Here is a 14242-nt window from a genome sequence, read left to right as displayed (position 1 = left end):
AACGAAAGCACGGATCTTCCTTGGGGTTAGCTTTACCGGCAACCTTTTGCTTCTTGTTATGGTTGGTTGGGGTAACCATATTCCCCTTTCCCTTGCCCTTGCCTTGGTAGGCGGGTCCTTTTCTCTTAGCCGCCTTCGGCTTAGAAGTGTTATTATTTTTAGACCCACCTTCATTGATCATAAACATGGGTGAAGCCCTTTTACCCATGCTCGCTTCGGCCGTCTTAAGCATGGCATGTAATTCGCCAATGCTCTTATCCCATCCATTCATGTTATAATTTAACACGAATGTGTCAAACCTCTTTGACAATGAGTTAAGGATAAGCTCCGTGGATAATTCATTAGACACGTTGCAATTTAGACGGTTCGCTCGATCAATTAGGCTTTTCATCTTAAGGACATAAGATGAAACGGATTGGGTGTCGTCTATCCGACATGCATGAAGCGCTCGGACCGTTTCAAAGCGCTCGACACGAGCTTGTTGAAGGAACATCTCCTTCAACTGAGTGATCATGTCATATGCACTATGATGCTCGAAGTATTTTTGGAGTTCGGGTATCATAGTCCCAAGCATAAGGCAAGAAACTTGCAACGAATCGGTGCAATATTTCTCCCAATATGCCATGCCTTCCGTATCATCCTCGTCGGGTTGATCGAGAATGGGGTCTTCCAACACATACGCCCTATCTTCTAGTTTGAGGACAATTCTTAGATTGCGGAACCAATCCATGAAGTTCGTATGGTTGAGTTTTTCCTTTTCGAGGATTGACCTCAACGATAGGTTGTTAAAGTTGATAGGTGCGTTAGGAATGTTGTTGTTATTTGCGGCCATCTACAAAATTTAACAAAGTTGTTTAAGTATTAATTTTAATTTAACAAACAATACCCTTTAAATCCAATTGATATATATATATTAAATTTTAGAATCCAACGGTAAACCAAATTTCGGTTAGGTGACCTTTATCCAGTCATTTGATTTAGCTAGGTAGTCATTAAATGACAATTGCAATCCTTTTGCAACTTCTAAGTTATGGGATCATGCAATCCTTTTGCATGGCATATTATCCCATCAACGCCTATTTGTTCATCATGCTTCGGTGACCCTAAGTTCATGATTTCCAAATCAAGTCGTCCTACTTGTATTGACATGTAAACTTAACATACAAGTGGTTAGGTGACCTTTATCCCACAAGTGTGCGACATTTACCTTAATCATATTAGTTTGCTCATAACGGTTAGGTGACCTTTATCCCATTATAAGTTTCCTAATACGTCTAAGTGTCATACAATAGGATGGCGTTTAAACTTGTTAACCAGTGTGTAAAGGGTTTTAAGTTTCCTTTAATTCTAGTTTGAGAAAACTTTTATACCATACACCAACATGCATTTAGTGTATTGTTCATTTGAAATTGTAACATCCCGCGTTTTTCCGTTAAATTTATTTTTAACACCGTCTTTTTCTTTTAAATAATACCTTTCGTTATTTAAATTCGTAGTTTCCGTTGACTAACGTTCATAATAATTCCGTCATTTAATTATAACATCTCTCGTTAACTTGCGTTTTAAAAATATTCGATCGGTTAAATCCCGCACCCGCTTTGAAACTCGAGGGACCGGAGTTGCCAAATGGGCAAACTAGTTGACTAGGTCAACTAGTCAACCCATTTCATCCATTCCATCATCTCCCTCATCCCTTTTCTCTCCATCTCAAGAACACACACACAAACCCATTCCATTCATTCATCATCTAAATTCAATCTTGGAAGCTCACAACAAATCCGATTACATATTTGGAATCCTCTCTTCATCCTCTACAATTTGATACCAACTTCATCTCGTTTGGGTAACATTTCTAAAACTCTAGATTTCTCTAAATTCGTGTTTTTGATTTGAAATGGTGTTAGTTAGTGTCTATGGCTCGAGTCTAACATGAATATATGTTTGGTTTGCTCGATTTGTTGTTTTTGGAGTAACTAGCATGAACTTGAAATGGGTGTGCTTAATCCTTGATTTTGGATGAGTTAATGTTGTTAGATTGTTAAGGTGCATGTTTTAATTGTGTTACTAGTATCACTAGCTTCGTTTTGATGCGTAGGTTGATTAAGAAAACTTCAAAAACATGAATATTGATTTTGTGATGTTTGACTAGGGTTTGATAGTTCTTGACATGAACTTTTGATGCTTGAATGCCATGGAATGTTAATTGTTAGTGATTAGTTGTAATGTATGCTTAATTACCTTCGAAACGGCATATCACATGTGTGAATTGGATTCCCGAAACTTAAAATGCATTTGATGAACTTGAAACTTTGAAAATGGATTCTTAATGATCACTTGACGGGAAATCGGTTATTGAAATTGATGTTTTTGTTTGATGAAACGTGTTTAGTTGTTTTCCTTGTCAAATTACCTTTCCGACGATATATAGTATGCACTTTGGATGTTTTCGGTTCATAAAATAGGTTAATTTGAGTTTTGGTTCGTGACTTGGTCTTTTTCTGCAAACTGCATGTTTCCCAGGTATTGCGCGCCGCGCATATACCCGCGCGCCGCGCAAAATTAGAAATCCCAGATGTTTGCCTTCGTGGTTAAGTTCTGACCAGGATTTGCACTTGGGTGCGCGCCGCGCAACCCTTTGCGCGCCGCGCATATGCCCAGCTCATTTTAGTTTTTATTTTTCCTTTCACAAAATGTTTCCCGCTTAACCGTAACTCCGATTAACATGAAACTTGGCCATTCTGCTCATAAATGATTTCTCATCATGAGAAAATTGTCGGACACCCGATCCGACCCCGTTGACTTTGACTTTGACCAAGTTTGACTTTTAGTCAAACTTAACCAAACAATTATACGATCGTTCTAACATGCTTAGTTACTTGTATCGTGCATGAAACTTAACTAATTGATTCACATGCTACATAATCGAGTCGTAACGAGCCATAGGACTAATTGAACATCTTTGACCGTTTGTGTTTACCGTTATTGATACAACCTATATGATTAGGTCAAGACTAGCTTTGTCTTTGCACGCGTCTACTTGTTGAAGTACTTTATTAACTCTTGCACTCAAGGTGAGATCATAGTCCCACTTTTACTCTTTTTGAACTTATATTGGGATGAGAAAACATAAACGATTCTTTTGAACTAAGTGAACACAAGAACGGGAAAACAAACATTCTACATACGAGTTTAGAACAAAAATCCTCAATTCGATTATCATTAGTTACACTTGCCGGGTGTAAGCGAGAACTTATGTTATATGGCCATATGGGTTGACAACCCTCATCTTTGACGGTTCGCTACCGTCTACGGATGAAATATATTTTCGAGAATCAGTGTTTGTTCTAGCACTAAGTGATGGGGTATACAATGGAAGGAATGTTAAGCTTTGATAATTGGGTGCTCGTGAAACAAGCTTTTGGAATGTATTACTATTATTTCATTGATGCAAATCTTGTGGTTCACTTGTACTTACTTACTTAAACCTATGATTTCACCAACGTTTTCGTTGACAGATTTCTATGTTTTTCTCAGGTCTTGCACGATATGTGAAACATGCTTCCGCTTACTATTTGATACTTGCATCCGATGTCGAGTATACATGCATTTCATGGAGCGTCTTTTGACTTTACTTTAAACCGTGTCGCCTAGATTTCAATCGTATCTATGACGTTGTAACTTAACTTTTGGTTGAACAATTCTTGTAAACTTGAAACAATCTTTATTTTGAAATGAAGGCGACATATTTTGGTCAAACGTTATCTTAAAGACTTATAATCAGGTAATGGGACCCACGTAGCCGACGCCGTCACTTGACGATTTGTCGGGGTCGTTACAGGTGGTATCAGAGCCTTGGTTGTAGGGATTTAGAGTTCATTTGTGTTCACCCCGAGTCATAGGGTACATAGGTGAATCTAGACTACAACCGGCATATAGACTGAAGTAGGAATTATTTGACTAACTGTGCATTTATACTCGATCTCTTCTATCATATCTAACTCGTATTCGATCTTGATCTTACGTTGATAAATTTTGTTGGTGCGCCACCTTGACTTTATGAAGTAATGTTAAATGCACATGAGAATCAGGGTAATATAATTTCCGGGATTATATTACGGTGATTCACATGGACGTTCCGACATTATGACATAGAGAATTTAAGGCGAGTCAAGGAAAATTTTCTCTCTATCCTTATTCCATGCCACGGTTAGTATTGTTGAAAATACTAACCAACGATATTCTTGTCTCATGAAGGAACAATGGCTCACCAAGGTCAACACAATACTCCTCTCGAAACTCTAGAACAAGCTCTTCAACGAATGATAACCACCGCCGTGGGTACGGCCGTGGCCGATCACTTTTCTAACAACAACAATCATGGAGCCGGTAATTCAATCGAAGGTTGCTCCTACAAGAACTTCATGAAGTACAATCCTCCCACTTTCGATGGAACCGGGGGACCGGTTACTCTCACCCGATGGTTTGAACAAATGGAGACCGTTTTTAACACAAGCGGTTGTCGAGACCAAGATAAGGTCAAGTTTTCCACCCTCACTTTCACCGGTATTGCTCTCTCATGGTGGAACACGTATGTACAATTAGTGGGAAGCGATGAAGCCCACACACTCTCTTGGACCGAATTAAGAGAAAGAATGATCACCGAATACTTCCCGCGCGACGAGACTCGAAGGCTCGAACAGGGTCTAAGGAATTTAAAAATGGCCGGAAATGACCTCAAGGCTTATAATCAACGGTTTACCGAACTAGTCTCGATGTGTCCAATTCTCATGACTCCCGAATCCCTAAGAGTCGAACTTTACATGGATGGCCTCCCTAAGAGCATTCAACACAAGGTAATGACATCTCAACCCACTAACCTACAAGAGGCTTTAACAATGGCCCGCCAAGCCTTAGAAACGGTGAATGAAATGGAAGCACCGGCACCAATGGTCGAGAACCACCCGAGTAACAACAAAAGAACATGGGAAGCCTCTCAATCAAGCAATAACAACAACCCCGCCAAGAAGCCTTTTACCTCCAACGACAAGAAAGGCTATGCCGGAAAACTGCCTTTTTGTGACGAATGCCACAAGCATCACTTTGAAGGATGTGGCAGGTTTTGCCACCGGCGCCAAGGACCCGTCGCTCGAAAGATGCCCAACGCACACAGAACGGGTGCTTGCTTCGAATGTGGCCAACTGGGTCATTTTAGGAATGTGTGCCCAAATAAGAAAATCAACCCCAACGCACGCCGTTGAACCTTCGACATCGACACCAAGGATGCCCGGAACGACGATGGACTAGTAACGGGTACGTTTCTTCACAACAAACCGTATATTTCATACTTGTTCGATTCGATTACCGCTAGACGTTTTATAACCAAGGATTTGACTCATGCTCTTTATATTCCACCTCTTTCCCCCAGATACTACTTAGACGATTTAAGTGACCGACGGAAAAATATTGTGTGCCTATAAATTTTATTGGAGGAAATACGTAAAGACTTTTGACTTGACACCTATAGAACTAGGGAGCTCGGAACCTATTCGTAAAAAAAAAAAAAAAAAAAAAAAAAAATGTTCCCCATCATCTTGTATAGATTATTGTGAACTGAGTAATTTTCGGTTGGAAACCGATACCCTCTCCCTCGCATCCATGACCTCATGATTATTTGCACGAATCCCGTATGTTCCAAATCGACCTCCGTTCCGGTTATCATCAATTGGGGGTTAAGTGAGACGATGTCTCCTAAGCCACTTTCCGAACTCGCAACGTTAGTTGTAAATCTCTCTTAGTACCGCTTGATTTATTTAGGGCTCGCCCGTATCCATAAACCTCTTGAACCGCGTATGCAAATTCATATAGACTAATCTGTTATCGTATTTATAGATGACATCTTAACTTATTTAAGTAAAGAAGGAAAACGAACAACATCACCATCTTACGCTCGAACTTTTGAGAAAAGAGCAACTTTATACCAAATTCTCCGAGTGAGAATGTCTGTTGAACGAAGTCCAATTTTCTAGACCATGAAGTTAATGGTCAAGGAATTACAATCAATCTCGAAATCAAGCCACATGTAATCAGGAAACTCTCCCAACTCAGACTTGTATTCGTAAAAATCTTAGATCTCACCGGTTGTTACCGAAGATTCATTTCTGACTTTTCTCGTATTACACGACTTTAATCTCTCCGCGATCGAACCTTGAGCGTGATTCTTCACACCAACATTTCTAGCTAAATTCGTACAACACCAGATGGGACTCAAATATGGAAATATTTCTACTCGGACGCCGAAAGGCATACTCCCTCGACTCGAAATCAACGGAACGGAAATTCGTTATTTTACACGAAGAATTCGAATACTAAATTGTGGATCCGATCAATCTTCTCGTCATCACGTACCACACTACGTACCTCTGTTATTTCACCGTCACCGTCTGATATTACTGGAATTTAAGATAGCACACAATCCAACGATACTTCACTCTTCTTTGACTTAACGCCCTTGCGTTGCTGATAATCGTCCAACCATTATTCAACCCCGAACTATACAACTACATGTACTACCTCGTTTCTCTTTCAGACTTCAACTTTTGACAACTAGAGGCACGTTATGGCAACCTCGAGATGTAAACTCATCCTATTCTAAGTCCTCATTTCACTACTATCTTTACCGTTCGCATTTCCGTTTAAAGAAACTCCTTGTAACATTTCTCCATGGATAGAGAAACTCCTCATATTACATAAGTATTCGCCACGAGGGTGAATAGTCCTAACGAACATTTTTCGAACCCTAACTAACTTGTTCAAACGTATCTTAAGAGATTCTATTCCAACACGGTGTATCTTTGTCAATTATTCTGTATCGAAATACTCGTTTCACTTCTAGTTTTACAAGAAACCTTGGGAACCCGCGTAGACATGAGTACCGCGTACCACCCACAAACTGACGAACCGAGCAAACGAACGATTTACGTCTTGGAAAGACATCTCACAAACTCGTATTGTCACCTTTAGTAGATCACTCTTACAACAGTAGTTACCACTCGTGTGTTCACGCGCACTTTTCGAAACCTTATATGACCGCTAATGTCATACCCCTGTTCATTTAACCAAAGCATCAACCACCGAAATCTGAACTCCATCAAGAAACAACAATTGAGATCGTTCAAGTCCGAGAAGGGCTCGAGACAACCCATTGTCGCCAGAAGAGTTATACCAAACTTAGAGGAGAACCTCACAAATCCCAGTGTGTAACCGCGTAATATTGAGAACCCGCACCTTGGAAGGGTGTAATCCGTTTCGGGAATCAGGGAAAGTTAAACCCGCGACATGTTAACCCTTTTGAAACCTTGGGGCGTATTGGAACCGCTCCCTACCGTTTAGAACTTCCGACTCAATTAAGTTTCCGTTTACCCTACATTTCGTGTAACAAACTTAGAAACGTGTCCTGCGGAACAGGAACGTGCAATCCTGCCGGATACATCAACTATCGATGACAAACTTCTCTTCATAGGAAAACCAGTTGAAACTGGGGATCGTAAAAACCGAACCTTAATGCAACGTAAAACCCTGACTATCCAAATTCATGAGAACCCTCAAGAACGTACTTTCGCTTATTCATAGCATTGACAACGTAAAGTCTCGAGTAAGAGATATCGACTACTACTTCCAACTAAATTTCGGGACGAAATTTCTTTTGAGTTGTGGATAATGTAACATCCCGCGTTTTTCCGTTAAATTTATTTTTAACACCGTCTTTTTCTTTTAAATAATACCTTTCGTTATTTAAATTCGTAGTTTCCGTTGACTAACGTTCATAATAATTCCGTCATTTAATTATAACATCTCTCGTTAACTTGCGTTTTAAAAATATTCGATCGGTTAAATCCCGCACCCGCTTTGAAACTCGAGGGACCGGAGTTGCCAAATGGGCAAACTAGTTGACTAGGTCAACTAGTCAACCCATTTCATCCATTCCATCATCTCCCTCATCCCTTTTCTCTCCATCTCAAGAACACACACACAAACCCATTCCATTCATTCATCATCTAAATTCAATCTTGGAAGCTCACAACAAATCCGATTACATATTTGGAATCCTCTCTTCATCCTCTACAATTTGATACCAACTTCATCTCGTTTGGGTAACATTTCTAAAACTCTAGATTTCTCTAAATTCGTGTTTTTGATTTGAAATGGTGTTAGTTAGTGTCTATGGCTCGAGTCTAACATGAATATATGTTTGGTTTGCTCGATTTGTTGTTTTTGGAGTAACTAGCATGAACTTGAAATGGGTGTGCTTAATCCTTGATTTTGGATGAGTTAATGTTGTTAGATTGTTAAGGTGCATGTTTTAATTGTGTTACTAGTATCACTAGCTTCGTTTTGATGCGTAGGTTGATTAAGAAAACTTCAAAAACATGAATATTGATTTTGTGATGTTTGACTAGGGTTTGATAGTTCTTGACATGAACTTTTGATGCTTGAATGCCATGGAATGTTAATTGTTAGTGATTAGTTGTAATGTATGCTTAATTACCTTCGAAACGGCATATCACATGTGTGAATTGGATTCCCGAAACTTAAAATGCATTTGATGAACTTGAAACTTTGAAAATGGATTCTTAATGATCACTTGACGGGAAATCGGTTATTGAAATTGATGTTTTTGTTTGATGAAACGTGTTTAGTTGTTTTCCTTGTCAAATTACCTTTCCGACGATATATAGTATGCACTTTGGATGTTTTCGGTTCATAAAATAGGTTAATTTGAGTTTTGGTTCGTGACTTGGTCTTTTTCTGCAAACTGCATGTTTCCCAGGTATTGCGCGCCGCGCATATACCCGCGCGCCGCGCAAAATTAGAAATCCCAGATGTTTGCCTTCGTGGTTAAGTTCTGACCAGGATTTGCACTTGGGTGCGCGCCGCGCAACCCTTTGCGCGCCGCGCATATGCCCAGCTCATTTTAGTTTTTATTTTTCCTTTCACAAAATGTTTCCCGCTTAACCGTAACTCCGATTAACATGAAACTTGGCCATTCTGCTCATAAATGATTTCTCATCATGAGAAAATTGTCGGACACCCGATCCGACCCCGTTGACTTTGACTTTGACCAAGTTTGACTTTTAGTCAAACTTAACCAAACAATTATACGATCGTTCTAACATGCTTAGTTACTTGTATCGTGCATGAAACTTAACTAATTGATTCACATGCTACATAATCGAGTCGTAACGAGCCATAGGACTAATTGAACATCTTTGACCGTTTGTGTTTACCGTTATTGATACAACCTATATGATTAGGTCAAGACTAGCTTTGTCTTTGCACGCGTCTACTTGTTGAAGTACTTTATTAACTCTTGCACTCAAGGTGAGATCATAGTCCCACTTTTACTCTTTTTGAACTTATATTGGGATGAGAAAACATAAACGATTCTTTTGAACTAAGTGAACACAAGAACGGGAAAACAAACATTCTACATACGAGTTTAGAACAAAAATCCTCAATTCGATTATCATTAGTTACACTTGCCGGGTGTAAGCGAGAACTTATGTTATATGGCCATATGGGTTGACAACCCTCATCTTTGACGGTTCGCTACCGTCTACGGATGAAATATATTTTCGAGAATCAGTGTTTGTTCTAGCACTAAGTGATGGGGTATACAATGGAAGGAATGTTAAGCTTTGATAATTGGGTGCTCGTGAAACAAGCTTTTGGAATGTATTACTATTATTTCATTGATGCAAATCTTGTGGTTCACTTGTACTTACTTACTTAAACCTATGATTTCACCAACGTTTTCGTTGACAGATTTCTATGTTTTTCTCAGGTCTTGCACGATATGTGAAACATGCTTCCGCTTACTATTTGATACTTGCATCCGATGTCGAGTATACATGCATTTCATGGAGCGTCTTTTGACTTTACTTTAAACCGTGTCGCCTAGATTTCAATCGTATCTATGACGTTGTAACTTAACTTTTGGTTGAACAATTCTTGTAAACTTGAAACAATCTTTATTTTGAAATGAAGGCGACATATTTTGGTCAAACGTTATCTTAAAGACTTATAATCAGGTAATGGGACCCACGTAGCCGACGCCGTCACTTGACGATTTGTCGGGGTCGTTACAGAAATCCATTTTCATATCAGGTAATAATGCCAATTTTATTACCATTTTATATATATGATCCTTATCATGTTCTTAATAACCGTTTATTAATGTCCTTTTAGCCATTTCAATTTAACCGATTAAATTGTAGTTTGGTACATTTCATGTTGTTAATAATTTAACCAATTAAATAGTAGTTTTACTTGTTGTTAACTTGTGTGATAACTTGTTGTAGTAACATACACAATCCACAATCATACAAGAAATAAAACAACCACGCATGCAAACAAAAATGTGTTCACAATCAAGCCAATTTGGTAGACATTTGTTTAGCCGAAAACAAATGTCACCGGTTAAGGGTTAATACACTAAGTAGAAGATTTTAAAATCTCCCACTTAATCTTGCATCCAAATGCATCTTCCAAGTCTTCATCTTGTATCTTCATTTTTACAAAAAATATATCCTAATACATTTTTTCTAGAAAATGAAATACAACCTAATCTATTTTACATACCAAATATAAAATAAATTACATAACAAAATGAATAAATATTACAAACCCATTGAATGAATATTACAACCAAATGAATGAATTAATTATTACATACCAAATGAATAATAATAAATCAACCATGCATGCAACCATTCAAACACAAGGTCTAGGCTTGATTGTGAACTTCAACATACAACAAATATGAACCAAATGGCCAACCCAAAACCACTTTGGTACCCCTTAGAATTAGGCCTATATTTCATACTCACCCAAACCCGAACATTTTTACATTCTACTTTCATGCATGTTAATAGAATGCAAAGTTGGTGGGCTTTAAAGACCATATATAAGAAGCATATTTCATAGACCTCGGCTCTAGATACCATTGATGGAATTCAACATATCAACAAGTTCATAATGCCCATTCATGTAGAGTTAAAACAAGCGAAAGCATGATTATTAAGAAAACATGTTTATATGTGTAACCATTTAAATTGAATTCCATATATGTATCAAGTCATGAAATTATGCTTACATATGAAACAAGTAGAGAAGATGTATACCTCCTAAAGCTAGTTGAGGGTTGTTATCAATAAGCAAGATGATGATGAAGATGATGAAATAATGCACCAACACACCCTTGACTTGGTTAGACCTTAGAACCTTAATGAGCTAGTTAACCAAGCTTGAAACCCACTCTTTTGCACCCAAGAAATCAGCCAGCAGCTTGAAGAAGATGATGATGAATGTAAGCCTCAAAATGATGAGACCTCAAGAGATAATACCCCAAACTTGATACCAACACCTATTACTATGGTTAGGATTTATTAACACTTGAAAAATCAACTTGTAATTGCAACAAAAGAACCTCTTTTCTGCCTTATACAGCTCGTGAAATGCAGCAGCAAAAGGGAGGCAGATTTTGAACTTCCTAGTTGTATTTTTGAGTCAAAACTTGGTATATGATACAAGCATGCATTATGTGGAAGTGTGTTCTTGAAAGCAAAAAGAATAATACATGTCATGGTCTTTCTTGGAGCCTACAAAACTGCCCATCATCCTTTATTTTATAACCAGACTTTATTTTATAAAACTACTAGTAATAGGTTTATAAAACTTGTATAAAATACACATGTATTTGTTACTTGCAATAATTTTATAAACCATTTTATAAAATATAACACAACATAATTATTTAAACCTATAAATAATTAAATCCACATCACATATAAATTATCCAAATAATTTATCTCAAGTGATTATAATTTAGAAAACCGATTTTCTAAAGTTCAAGTGTCGCGTATTCATTTAACAATCCAACTGTTAAAATAAATACATATAAAGTGTTGGTAAGCTTGTTATTGGGTATGACCCGACTTGGATCATAACATAGTGGCCACGTTAATTTAATATGTCTCTCGGGCATACGAAATACCTTCAATTTTGACCCATTTGGACACTTACCCTAAAATCGGGTCAACTCACACCAAAACCCTAATATTAGCCAAGATAGGTTTAAAACATACTTCAACACAAGGTTTATGCATTAATCACAAACATTAACTAACTTAGATCCATTTTGATCCATTTGACCAATTTAAGGTCAACACACCCATTTCGGGTCATCCACTAACCCACACAACGCCCACTTACATAAATATAGGTGTGCTAGCAATTTACTAACTAATTTAAGTTCATAAACATCAATCTAACACTTTGAAAACCCTAGTTAGTCATCTTTGAGTCTACATGACCCAATTTCACCCAAAACACCCAATTCACCCACAAATGGGTTTTATGTTCATCATCTACCCCAAACCCTAACCCTTAATCAAATTAAACAAGGAAATTAAGATTAAAGCATACCACTACACTCAAAATGTAGCTAGGAAGTAGATGAACAACTTTATAACTTGAGCTTAAGCAAGATTCCTTCTTCTTCTTCTCCAAAATGAGTTTTCTCACACTAGGATCTTACTCTCTCTCTAGAATTGAATGGATGAGGTTGAAGTAGATGAAAATGGAGTTAATGAGACTCCAACAACTGATCCCAAGCCTTAAAGTCGGGTCCCATCTGAATTTACCAAAAAGCCCTTAAAATATCTAATTTAAAAGCAAGAGTTGGGCTGTCAGCCAGTAATGGCGCGGCGCGCCATAATTCTGCGCGGCGCACAGATAGCCTGGGCATCATTATTTTCTCTTTTTAAAATATACAAAGAAACCCCACAATTCATTCAACCTAAATGCACATATGAACAAGGAAATATTCGGGTCTTACAATTCTTATATGCATCTTGTTAATGTCGGTTACCAGGTGTTCACCATATGAATGATTTTTATCTCTATGTATGGGATGTATATTGAAATATGAAATCTTGTGGTCTATTATTACAATTTGATAAATATATAGGTTAAACCTATAACTCACCAACATTTTTGTTGACGTTTAAAGCATGTTTATTCTCAGGTTAAACATAAAATAAAGGTTATGCTTTGTTTTAAAAACGAATGCAGTCTTTGAAAAACGAATAATAATAATAATAATAATAATAATAATAATAATAATAATAATAATAATAATAATAATAATAATAATAATAATAATAATAATATTAATAAAAATAATAACAAATGGAGTAATAAATAATAATAATAATAATAAAGATAATAATAATAGAAATAGAAATAGAAATAGAAATAGAAATAGAAATAGAAATAGAAATATTAATAATAATAGAAATAGCAATAAATAGATAATAACTGAAACATTAATAAAATCATAATATTAATATTATTAAAAAATTAATAATAGGAATATTAATAACAATAATAACAATACTATCCACAATAGAAATAATATTAATAATAATAAAAATAATTATTATATCAAAAATAAAAGAATTACGATTTTAATAACAATAATAATAATAACGATATTGTTACAGTTTTAATAATAATAATAATAATAATAATAATAATAATAATAATAATAACAATAATAATAATAATAACAACAAGATTAATAACAACATTAATAATAATAATAAAAGTAATAATAATAATAATAATAATAATAATAATAATAATAATAATAATAATAATAATAATAATAATAATAATAATAATAATAAAATTAATTTTATAAATATAAATAACACCAACAATAATAACAATAACAATAAAAATAATAATTAATAATAACGATGATGATAATGATGATAATAATTGTAACACCCTGTAATTGGGCCTAGGAGAAATGATCATTTTACCCTTGTATGTGGCCCACTTAGTGATTTTAGTAATCATGTGTTTAGGATTATTTTATTGTATGGTCAGATTCGTTTTGCGACAATAGTCACAGAACATGTTAACCCATTTTTTATACTATGTATGCAGCTCACTTGGAATTTTTCTAGAAAACCCCACATGTCAACCCATGTTCGATTTTCACACCAAACAGGGAGTTTTCAATCTTTGATGTTACTGTCAACATTAATGCGATTTGGGAATGTCTCTGAGGGGGTTTTCCCAACATTCGATGCCTCGATGGTATTGCCAACATCGTCGCGAATTGGGTTTCATCCTAACGCCTGTGTGTGTGACAAATGAGAGTATTCGATATTGA

Source organism: Rutidosis leptorrhynchoides, chromosome 2 (genome assembly GCF_046630445.1).
Source record: "Rutidosis leptorrhynchoides isolate AG116_Rl617_1_P2 chromosome 2, CSIRO_AGI_Rlap_v1, whole genome shotgun sequence".
In the NCBI taxonomy this organism is placed as follows: Eukaryota; Viridiplantae; Streptophyta; class Magnoliopsida; order Asterales; family Asteraceae; genus Rutidosis; species Rutidosis leptorrhynchoides.
This window is presented reverse-complemented; position numbering follows the sequence as displayed.